The following is a 13,507-nucleotide window of genomic DNA, read 5'->3' on the forward strand; positions in this document are numbered from 1 at the left end:
GGCCTGGAACAATATATTTCAAGCTCTGAAAGAAAATGGATGTTAACCAAGAATCCTATACATCCAAAATTATTTCCCATCACTCTATTTCCATCTGTTCTTTAGTAGACACTAACTTCTGAGACCAGAAATGAGGACCACAACCTCTAAAATAAAGTTGAATATTGTAGAAGTTGTGTTCTATGTTCAATCTTTATTTATTCAACCTATTTGTGTGTACACAGCGCCTACCTTCTATCACATCAGCCTAATAAGGAAAACTTCCAGGCATCACAGAGTGTCCACAAACTCATTAAAGTTCAGTCTGCACCAAGATTAAGTATCTAGTGGATGGAATCTCAGTGATGACTCAGCAATCACTTTGTCACCTCTACTGTTTCAGATGAAGCACAAATCTTGGGGATAAAAAATGGTTGCAGAATTTATTATTTTAATTTTTGAATGTATTCATGATAACTATCATATATAAATAGACCAGCCATTATCTTCCCACAGAAGTTTTGCCTAACATTTGAATTATTGCAAATTCAAGGGCTACAATATTATATGCAATGAAAAATTCACTTAACTGAGATTCTAGCTTTTGCTATCAATTGTTAATGTCTTACTTTGGGAATTTGTCTACAGTTTGAATGAGAACTTTCTAAATCAATAGTAAGGATCAGGAAGTCCCTTTTCAACTGAGAATACATGCAGAAGAAATAAATTGGTATTTTTCCTCTGAATATATTTACAACAATGTATCTATTTCTGTACAATGTCTCTAGAGTCTTCTAACGTTTGCAGAAAATCATTACTAGCATTGTAGATGAATTTCAAATTAATTCCATGTTGAAAATAGAAAAATGAAAAATTTCCATAATAGAATAATTTCTCAAAAAGGCAAACAAATCACATGTTCATGTCGGAAGATAGCACCTAACTTTTTAACAAGTAATGTATTCTCTGTAAATTCTCTTCCATTAACTTTATGAAATACTACCATTCAGTTCTGTACAGAGTGTCTGCTGCTGTTAGTATATTCTAATACTTGTGGGAGAGATCAGGAGACAGCATTATCCTTCTTCATGTAGACAATGCTTTAAACCTACTGAAAGTACCTGTTCAGACAATTATATCAAGCCTTATGGACATCCCTAACAAAGATGTAGATCATTGAAGGCTTTATACCAAGAAATCACATTAATAGGGGAGTCCTACAACTGGAATGTATCCAAGACTGATTTTTCCTTAATCACTTTCACTGGGAATTCTCACATGTTTATACCTCTAAATATGCCAATAGATCAGTCACATTATTATGATTGAGAAGATGCAACAAAAGAGTTTCAGAAAAATAAGAAAATAGTCAAAATGATAATTGACAAAAATAATATATCAGTTCATTTAGTTTGTTCCACTGAAGATGTATTTATCACTTACTTCCATACTCCCAGACCAAATTTTTTTGTTTTTTCCATTTATCTAAGACTCAATTATCTCTCACTATTTGTATGTGACTGAAAACATTTTTAAAAGATTTATGGTATAGTAACTTGATGCTTTTCTATTTATTCATTAGTGTTTTAAACACTCTTAGAACATCTGTTTACTTCTTCATATTTATGCTAATAAATGGAGATATAAGAGTTAATGAAACATAAAATCAGATCATAGATAGACATCATCTGACTTATGTCTTGTAACACAGTCACAAAATTATAATGGGAAGAACTAAATACAGCATATAGAACAAGCTGAGGTCTAGCACATGACTAGAGCAAACCCTCAGGGCATTATAGATCTTACTCAGGGATTTGAAACTATTAAGGATTTTTTTTTTTTTTTTTTTAGTGAGAGTAAAGAGGACTTCCAATTTTTGGTTCAATGAACATTCTCAACAAACTTTTAGCAAATTCAATCTGACAATGTATAAAAACAATCATGCACCATGACCTACTGAGATATATCCTACATATATAAGGTTGATTCAGAATTCAAATATCAATTACTGCAATAAATTAAGGCAAAGGATAATGATGAAAATTCACAGGGTTATATTAAGGGTTGTAGTTAAAGTGTTTAAAAAATTTGTCACTCACCCAGTAGTGAGGGGAAATTTAAAATGGGCAATAAACAATTCCTTAACATTGAGAGAGTATAATCTATGATATCAAGACATTGTAGAATTGATTAAAAGAGTGGACAAATAGATCAAAGTGTAGACAAAGATGTCAACCACTTTCAAAAACTGTTCTTTATGAATCTGCAACAGTTCCTTATGAATCTAAGCAAACTCACCACACAATCAAATAAGTGGGCATCTTGTAGTTTATACATATGAGTCAAAAGTGTAGCCCTTACAGAGGGAGGCATTCAAATGTTTCTACAATCTTTGTTCATAACTGCCAAAACAAAGAATCAACCAAGATGCATTTCAGATATATACACTGTGGTTCATCCACACAATGAAATACAATTCATTTCTTAAAAAGAAATGAGCTACTGAGCCATGAAAAGATGTAGAGGAAACTTCACAGTATTAACCAAGTGAAAGAGCCAGTCTGAAAAGGTTACATGTTGTATGGTCCCAATCATGTGACATTCCAGAGTGTGCAATATCATGGGGAACGTAAAATCATCACTAGTTCTTAGGGGTTAGAGGGAGGGACATGAGTGGGTGGATTACAGAAGATATTTTCTTTAGTGAAACTCTTCTGTGATACCATAATAGAGATGCATGTCTTATACATTTTTCCAAGTCCATAGAAAGGACCACACCAAGAGTCACAAGTGCACCCTGATGTAAAAAAGGAACTTTGAATGATACTATCATGTCATTAGTGATTAAGCAATTATAAAATGTACCACAATGGTGTAGGAAGTTAATAATGTCTCCTATGGTTTAAATAATTCCCAAAATTTCGTGAGCTAAAAGCCAGGCAACAGTGTTGAGAGGTGGGACCCTCAAGAGGAGATAAGTCCACTGGATTGATGTTGTTATCAGGGGAGTGGGTTGGTTATCACAGGAGTGGGGTCCTGATAAAGGTGAGCTTGACCCTCCCTTGCTGTCTCATTCTCGCCCTCTCCTGCCCTTCCAACTTCACTATGGGATGACATGGACCATCTCCAGATGCTGGGGTGGTGCTCTTGGGCTTCGCACTCTGAGGAATATGGACAAATTAATCTCTGTTCTTTATGAATTGATCAGCCTCAGTTATACTGTTACAGCAGCAGAAAATGGACTAAGGCAGTGGGGGAGGCTGAGTTACTGGGGACAGAAGTTACATAGGAGGTCTAGGTACTTTGTGTTCAAACTTCTTTGACTCTGAAACTGCTTTAAAAATAGAGTTCATTTTGTTTAAACATAAAATTCCTAAATTAATCAGGTTCAGGAAGAACCCAAACACCAGAAGATGAGCTACCTGACCCAGGGACCCATAGTTTGTTTGGAATTCAGTCAAACAAAAATATGAAGTAAGATGGAATAATCATACCATTTTGAACATAGACTATTATGGATTTTAAACAGGACTGTGAAGAGGTTGAGAGAATTTATTATGGTTAACTACCTTTCCTATGATTCTATAATTTTGAGAAACTTATTTTCAACATGAAAACATCATTTTTTTGTGAAATTAAAGGAATTATTACATTTGAAGTTTTGCTAATACAGAAATCAGTGTAGACTGTTCCTACAATGACTGATACACAGATGTACATACTACACTTTTATTTTCTTAAATAAGAATATTAAACATGCTGGACTTCTCAGTTTGAAATAAATCTAGAAATTAAGGAGAAAGTGAATAGAAGCCAACTGTTATGTTTCAGTTGTTAAAACCAACAATCCTATCTTTAAAATCTCTTTTGTGAAAGAGGAAATTGAAATCAAAATTCTAGAATGCAGAAAAATCTTCACAGGAAAACCCTCTCTGAAACAAAGGGATACTATTACCAGTACTCAGAGGGAAATTTAGTCTTCAATGTTTACATAATTTAAAAAGTAAGGAAGAGATCAAGAAATTTTTAAACCACAAATGTTAGGGAAAAAAAAAACATAAAATTGGTCTAAACTAAAATAGGGAGGAGAACAAAATGAAGATTAAAATGATTTCCTCCATTAGAAAAACCTTAGTGCTATCATATCTGTGTGTATTTGTTTACCATTCATAAAACAAACACCTGAGCTAAATCAACTTAGTAACACCATAGGTTTATTTGAGCTCACCATTTCAGATGTTTTGGTCCATCACCATTTGGCCCCTTTGTTTTGGGTTTTAGGTGAAGTGACACATGGTGGTGGGGAGCAAGTTGCTGAAAAATTGTTCACCACACTTATAGGACATGAAAATAAAAGGGAGAAAGGGATCAGAGTCCCACAATCTTTTTCAAGAGCATCCCCTTCAAAGACCTAAAACCTCTCACTAGGCCTCACCTCCACACATGTTAACCATCTTCCAGTAGCTATGGAACCAACTTCTGTGGGCCCTTGGGGGACATTCCAGATACAAATGATACCAATCTATACTTTGTAATTTGGTCACAAATTAATGAAAGTGAGATATTGAATAAATCACTCTCTATCCTAATCTCAGTAGTGAAAGAAGCAAAAATCTCAAATTTAGAACTTATACAAAGAGACCAAAGAAAGTTTCAAAAATGTGAGTAGTTTTTATCAATTGTAAAAAAACAATAAATAACTGAACCAGAATCAAGTAAAATAAATTTTAATCCAGATTAAATCAGTAATTTCACCGGAAATTATGAACTACCAAAATTTCAAATATATTCATTATTTTAATTTTAAGATGTATTTTTCATAGGCAGAATATAAATGAGTCTTGTTATTCTTATGGGGTCTGCAATCTTTGCATTTTATCATGGTATTTAGACCATTTACATTTTATGTAATTGTTGGTAAAGTTCATTTTAAACATACCTTCTTGCTATTTTTCTATGTGCTTCATATGTTACATATTCTTTTTTCCATTCTGATGTTTTATATAGGATTTTTTTTTTATCTTCTTTGTTCTCTTATTGACACAATTCTAATGTGGAGTGCTTATAAATTATGATTTCAGGTAGTTACAATCTGACATCAGGTGATATTTGAAAACTTGATATATTTTATAAAATCTTCACATAGTAAACATTATGTCCCCATTGAGCCATTATGGAATTATTGTCAAACTACATGTGTTTAAACCCCCATATCATGATGCTATTCCTGGGTCTTAATCAGGCATATTTTAAAGAAATTTAAGTAATATGAAAAATCTTAAATATTTTCTCATGCAGTTACCACTTTGGTGATCTTTATCTGGTAGTACAAACTGACATTCTCATCTAGGATCACTTTTCATAAGTCTGACTTTCTTGAACATCTTGTAATTAAAACCACTGATAGCACATTTATCTTACTCTACTTTTAAGATTTTCTCTATGTTATGGACTGAGTAACTTGTTTAGGATTTGCTTTCATATAATTTTTTTTATGCTTAATACGTGCCTTCATGAAGCTTTGTGAGTCAGTATTTATGAAGTCTATCAAATTAAAAATATTTCTTGCATTATTTCTTTAAGTATTTTTCTATCCTCTGACACTGTTTTCCTTCAACATTTCAAATTATGATAATATTAAGTCACTTGTAGTTTTCAGCAACTCACTGCTGAGAGTTCCTATTTTATATTTTGATATATTTTATTTCAATTAGTTTTAGTGTATCTTTTGTAATCTATTACAATGTCTAAAGTGCTATTAATCCCATACCCTGTTTATTTTTACTGCTAATAGTGTAACTTTTGCCTCTTTAGCAAACTCAGGTTTGATTATCTTTCATCCTCTATATGTCTAATCCTTGAGCATACAGAATATAATTATAATTTCTTTGAATATCATTTATGCTACTGCTAAAACATGTGTCAGTTCTGAGTAGCATTCCACTGATGTATTTATTCTCCAAAAGGGCACGATTTAGTGCTTCTTCACATGACTTATATTTTTGCATTGGATCTCAGAATTTATTGATTTACCATGTTTTGTATTAGATATTACATTTATAAATACTCTTGAGAAATGTTCTGCATTACAATTAAGTTGTTTGGAAGTATTGAGATTTTTGTATGTTTCTCTCTTTATCATTTTTCAAATATTCTTCTGATTACATTTTCCCAAGCTAGAGAAATGCCCACTGTAAATCTAATAACATCCCACTACTGAACAAAGATCTACGTACTCAACCCATGACCTGCCTCCTGTGCAGTCAGGATTCCAGTCAAGCTGGTGAAGTAGACACTGTTCTCAGCCCAGGAAGTGCCAGGCACTCTTCTCTCTGGCTAGGTCATTTGCTGCTGCAGGTAGTTTCTTCAAATGCATGTTCTGTGCTGAATAAATCAGGAAAAACCAGGTAATTCTCCACAACCCTCCTTATCTTGCTCCAGCTCTTGCTTCCTCTCTTTCTCACAAACACACATGTACTTTCAGGCTCTACCTCTGCCTTCTTCTGCCCTTCAGTCTTCAACCTCAGTGGCCTTGATCTCTTCAACTCACTTTTTCCTCTCCTCAAATCAAGGCATGTCCCAGGATCTTCCATTTTGGGCACAACACTGAAGATTTCCAAAGGAAACAAGCAGGGACTCTTCTACAGATCAACTTGTTTCTCTCCCCTTTCTCAGTGTTTCCTATTGTCAAATGTGTTCAAAACCATTGTTTCTTTGTTGCTGGCTTGTATGCTTGTTATAGACATGAGTGTAAATCTCTCTGTTCTCCCATCATGGTCAAAATTAACATTAAAAGAACCAGTATAAATAAATATTGGAAAAATTATTAGGTCAAAACTAAAAATCATGAATTCATTTTAATAGGTTCTTAAACATAATTAGTGGATGCTACAGCACTTTCTGAAAAATAGGTTATGAAAATGTGTGATTAATTTTTAACATTGAGGAAGGGAATAAATCTTAAACACAAAGTCAGTACCACCCTTAATAGCAAAATGCTAAAATCAATGATTCTTCCTCCAAGTCATTTTAAAACAGAATGTTCCTCATCTTTATGTGAAACTTCTTTTAAGAAATTGATTTCTTTCTTTTTCTTCTTTTTTTATTTGTTCTATTTAGTTATACAGGAGAGTAGAATGCATTTTGACACATCATACATAAATCATGATTAGAATAGACAGTGATTTATTCAATTTCTCTTTTTATTAATATGTGATCGAATTACCAAGTTATACAATGATATATTACTATCATTTGAATCTGCATGGTCCCCCTACACTGTTCAGACAACACTGATGACCACAGATGTGGTATCTAAGAGGAATTCAGGATTACATGCAAAAAGTCCTGCCAAACGCACAACCTGAACATCAACCTAAAAAACAGCAAGCAAACCTAAACAGGAGCACACAGGACATTCCATCAAATAACTGTCATGTACTCCACAAGTCTCTTAGTTTCTTTTGTGCATGCCTAAAGGATCATCATGGCTCTTCATAGGTTCCATACTTTTCAATGTGGGGGTATTATGATGAACCCTGGGGAGATTTTGAGCTTATCACACACACACAGACAAAAAAATGTTCATAATATAGACAAGCTGTCTTCTGTTGCCTAAGTCTATTCTTCAAATGGTGATATCAAGAAGCCATGAGTAGACTCTGGAGGCACACCCTGAAAAACAACTTAAGTCATTTTGATCTAGAAAAATAGAAAGACTCGGGAATGGTTTCACATGAAAGGAATCCATGCTTCAGGTATGAAGGGGAAAATGCAATATGTGCCTATTTTGTTTTGCTACAAAGAGAATGTTATTGGGACAGTTGGTGAAGTGATAGTAAGCTGTGTGAATGGTGTAATAATATTGTATCAATGTCAACCTCTCGACTTTGATCACTTTGCTGTGGTTATTTAATGAGTTTATTGTGTTTTAGAAAGGCTTAGAAGTCTAAACACCAAAGAGTCACCATGTCTCCATCTACTCATAAGCCTTTAAATTAAAACTATTTAATGTATACATATAAATGACAGAGGACTGCAGAATGAAAAATAAGGGTATTTACATATGTCTTTAATGATGTATATATATTTGTGTGTATACACACAAAAAAGAAAGACAAGAGAGTATAAAGCAAGCATACAAAAATATGAATACATGGGGAAACTGGGGCAAGGTTCTCCAGGATACCTTGCAACTTTGAGCTGAGTTTGAAATATGTCACAATCAAAATGTTTTTAAACAATAACCTACACATGAAAAATATAGTGTAAATGACTCAAGAAACAATATACTCAGGTACTTTTTGCTCAGTGTATGCAAACAGGGCTGAAGACCTTGTCATTATCCCTAGGTAAAAATCCTACCATACCTGAGCACAGTCATGACTTTGTGGATTTGATCTGGATGTTCTCTCAAGGTCATTGCATAGGGTTTTCAACCTCAATAATCTCTTGTTTGCACTGCTGTAAAATGGGTCCAATAAGAGTACTACTTCATGTTGTTATTGGAGGAATCAATACTCTGATATAACACATGGAATCCCACATAGCATGCATAGAACAAGTCCAGAAAAGGATAAGCATTTTATAAATGCTGAGTGTGATTGTTACTCACAAACCTTCCCAAGAAAATATTACTGGAATGCTACTTATGGTGTGTCAGAAAATAAAAAGCAGTTTATATTGTAGAAAAAAAGAAACAAATAGTAAATAAAACTTTTAAGTAAAATATATAAAAACTGGTCAACAGTGCTAAACCTAAATGTATAATTGAAACTTTTTGAAACTTATCTTTGACAGGGATATAAAATACTGTGGCAAATTCCATTTTTCTTTTCTTTTCTTTTCTTTTTATTTTTTTAACCAGGGATTAAACCTAGTCTAGCTAAGTTGTATAGGATGTCACTAAGTTGCTGAGGGAGGCTATGAACTTGTGATTCCCCTGTCTCAGTCTTAGGCAAAGTTGGGACTACAGGTGTGCACCAATGTTCCAGGATATTTCCTGGAAAACAAATTATCTATAAGTTTTTTAAGGAAGCGCTTCCAGAGTCAACTCAAAGTTGGCTCAAATTGGTTTTTCAAGAATAGGCATGCACAAAGAAGACACACTAGCCTCGTGAAATGCAAGTAACCATTCAGGCAAGAGTTATGACCATAGGTATGACATCTAAGAGGAATTCAAGGCACATAGTAAATCTCCTGACAAAGGCATGACCTGAACCATAACCTAAAGAAACAGCACATGATCCTAAACAGGAGCACACAGGACTTTCTACCAGAAAACTGTCATGTACTCTGCAAGTGTCTGAAGTGTGAGAAGGGAAGTTTTAGGGCACTTTTGTGCAGGCTGGATGGTCATCCAGACTCTTCATAAGTAGAATACTTTTCAAGGTGGGGGTTTTATCATGATCCACGTAGAGGATTATGAGCTTATCACACACACACACACAATAAAAGTTTATAATATGGACATGTGGTCATCTATTGCCTAAGTCCATTCTTGAAATGCTGGTTTCAAGATGACTTTTAATGAATTCTGGAGACAGTTACTGAAAAACAATGTAACACTTGGATCCTAAAAAAATTAAGGCTCAGGAATGTTTCACATGAAAGGAATTCATGCTTTACACATGACAGGAAAATGAATTTGTGTGACCTTCTATTGTCTTTTGCCACATAGAGGATATTATTGGGACAGTTTGTGAAGTGGCAATAAGCTGTGTGGATTGTGTGATAACATTGTCTCAATATCAACCCCTTGATTTTGCATTCTGTTGTGCTTATGCAATAAATGTCTCAAGTTTTGGAAAGGCTTAGGGTTTTAAGACTAAAGGGGAATCATGTCTACAACTGACTCCTCAGTCTCTAAGAAAAACTATCAAAAAATCTATACAAATAAATGACTAAGAGAAATGAAAAATAAAAATGATATTGACATGCATGTAGTGATATATGCATATATAATGGTATATATTTATATATATATATATATATATGCATTCATATGTACTGATAAAAAAAAGAGACAAGAAAGTAACAAGCAAATGTGGAATAATTTTAATACATGGGAAGTCTGGAGAAAGTGTCTCCAGAATATCTTTCAACATATATGAGTTTGAAAATATTTAACACTTAAGATATTTTTAAACAAGCAACTATACATGATAAATATAGAACTAAAACATCACTAAAAATGACAGAATTGATATATTCTAACTCATTATATGCAAATAGGTCTGAAGGCCTTGTCATTACCAGGTAACCAAACCTGCCATACCTGTGTACAGGCAGAACTTCTTGGATTGGGTCTGGACACTCTCCAGGTCATAACCTTTCACAGGTTTTTAACCTCCATGAACCCTTGTTTGTGCAACTGTAAAATGGTTCCAGTAAGAGTGACTACCTCATGATGTTCTTGGAGGACTTAATCATTGGAATGTAACAAGCGGAAACCCACATAATACGTATAGAACAAGTCCTGAAAAGGATAAGCATTTTATAAATGCTGGGAGTGATTGTTACTCACAAACCTTCAAAGAGAATATCAGCCCAGTGCTACTCAAGTTGTTTCAGAAAATAAATTATTCTTAATAGTAAAAATATTTCTATAAAGCACAAATTCAACAATGATTTACTGTGGTTATTACTATTAAAGGTGCTGAGGATTGAGTAGTAGCTCATAGTCTAGAGAAAAACAAATACCAAAATTTTTTAAGAAAAATATATAGAGCAGTGAGTCAACAGAGCTAGCCTTAAATGCTGTAGTGGAACATTAAGGATGACAGGGATGAGAAATATTGGGGTGGATGTTTGAAATATGATCAAAATGTTTCTCTGTAACATTTCAAAATAATGATGCATATATGGTTATCTATACTCTCATATTATAAAAATCAATGCAGAAAACTCTGAAAAGAACCACAAGAATCCTTTGATATAAGGAAACAGCATAATGTAACCCTATCAAACTTTAGTCCAAAAATGCCAAAATAGAGTAGTACAATAAAATCCTATGTAGTAATGTATAATATTAGCATGTATAAGGGTAAACATTTTAATCACATAAATAATTACAAATGATAAGTTTAGAAAAAGCATACCATTTTAATTTTATAATTTCAATAAAATTTGCCACATATCATTTGTCATCACCATTACTTCACATTATCCTGGATGTAGCCATCAATCCAGTTCACCAAGAGAAATCCATTAGAAGTGTTAGAATTTGAAAAGAAAGAAATGCTTACAATTATGAAAATGACCAGAGAATATAGCAGGAAAACCAAGAAAGAATAAAGAAGTTACACTTAAATTTGAAAGGGAAACACGAAATGAGTATAATCATCATAAAGTTGGGAACAGAAAAACAAAGATTAATGGACAATGTAATAAAGTTGAAACATGATAATTCAACTGTGAATCTCTACTAATATAGAACTCATAGGGAAAAAGAACTGTGAAATCTAGAAAAACACATAGAAAAGCAATCATATTTTAGTAGTAATAGAAGTATCATCTTGAGTTTCTTTAATTTTTTGGTTACTGATATCAGATTGACAAATAAAAATCATACAGGTTTTGGGTGGACAATGATATTTTGATATATGTGTACATTGTGAAATGACAACTATAATTGGCATATCCAGCAGGTCACATGATTAGAGTTTGCTTTAATATTCTTGTGGTGGGGCACTTCACATCTACCCTCTTATTAGGAGTCAAGTATACAATACAGCAAATGTAACAATAGCTACCATGCTTTCAAATCCAGAATTAGTTCGCTTCTATAAGAAACTTTGTACTCCTGGACCAACTTCTCCAGTATAACCACTGTCCAGACATGGCAACCTTCCTTCTTCTTTCTGCTTCTGTGATTGTGAAGACTTTAGTGTTCACATATGAATCACATCATGCAGTATTTGCCTTCTGTGACTGCCTTATATCATTTAGCATGATATCCTCTGAGTCCACCCAGGTCACACAAGTGATAAGCTTTCTTAACTTGAAGAACCTTGGAAACAGTACCTGCACCCAGGATTAGTACTGGGAGATGCTGGTGAGAAACTCATCATATATCTTTTTTCAGATTTACCCTATTGCAAGTGTTCCATTGCAATATTCATACTTGTTATGCTTTCCAAATTTAATTTAAAAATAAACTACTGTCCTAAAATTACACATGTATTGCTAGTAAAATCAAATAAAAAAGACATATATAACACTTTACTATAATTGAAAATAAACAAAAAAGTATAAATTAAAATGAGGAGTGACAACATAGTTAATGCAGATGAATGTAAAAAATTTGAATGCACATCTTTGTAACAATATAAAATTTTATTAAATAGATTGCACAATTTTATTCAATTCCTAGTATATATGCAATAAAAATTCCTAGATCCCTTGATAAACAAGACAATACAGAATGAGCAAAACACTGGGGAAATATGTTAATATCAAAACCTGTAATCTATTCTTTAATTGTGCTTAACAAAAATGCCTTAGCAAATTAGTGTCAGTTTTAAGTCTGAAATAAACAGTGCATCCTAAGGAGACAGCTTCACTGTGAAATGGTTCTCTTCATAGTGGGAGACTCAGTGATTTCCTACCTGATGAGACTTATTTTCTAGAGATTCTTTATAGCATTTGTCATCTCTGAGTTTCTCAGAGTGTAGATGAAGGGGTTCAGCATGGGGGTTATGACCATATAAAACACACTCAATGACTTGTCAATGGGGAAAGTCTTAGCTGGTCTTGCATATATGAAAATACAGGGAACAAAGAAGAGAACAACCACAGTGATGTGGGAGCCACAGATGGAGAGAGCTTTCCACCTCCCTTCCTGATTCAGGTTTTTCAGAGAGAGAAAGATGACCACATAAGACATGAGTAAGAGAAGAAACAAAATAACTCACATCAGCCCCCCATTGACAATCACTAAGAGGCCAATGATATAGGTGTCACCACAGACAAGATGCAATAAGGGGTACATGTCACAAGTAAAGTGGTCAATGACATTGGGGCCACAGAATGGGAGCCCATAAATAGTGCCAATTTGAAATGCAGAGTGCACAAAACCTCCAGCCCAGGAAACTACCAGCAGCACAACACAGACCCATGACCTCATGATCACCAAATAATGCAAGGGCTTGCAGATGACCACATAGCGGTCAAAGGCCATCACCAACAGAAGAGTAATCTCTGCTCCAGCTAAAAGGTGTTCTGCAAAGAGCTGAAACATACAAAACTTGAAGGATATGACAACTTTTCCTAAGAACAAGTTTGAAATCAAATGGGGGGAAATGACAGATGAATAAATAATGTCTATAAATGATAAATTAGCAAGAAAGAAGTACATTGGAGACCCCAGGGTCTCACTGAAGGTTACAGTTGTGACAATTATCAGGTTCCCCAGGATGGTCAAAATGTAGAAGAGCAAGAACATGACAAAAAGTACTTTCTGCTCCTTTGGATTTTGTGTGAGGCCCAAGAGGACAAAGTAAGTTTCATTGTCCCTATGTTCCAT

At 33.9% G+C, this 13,507-nt stretch overlaps 1 pseudogene; it reads right to left on the minus strand.

Moving 5' to 3' along the window:
* Positions 1-12,607: 12,607 nt before the first annotated feature.
* Positions 12,608-13,507, minus strand: LOC124960710 (olfactory receptor 4A47-like; annotated as a pseudogene).

This window comes from Sciurus carolinensis, chromosome 11 (genome assembly GCF_902686445.1).
Source record: "Sciurus carolinensis chromosome 11, mSciCar1.2, whole genome shotgun sequence".
NCBI classification, from domain to species: Eukaryota; Metazoa; Chordata; class Mammalia; order Rodentia; family Sciuridae; genus Sciurus; species Sciurus carolinensis.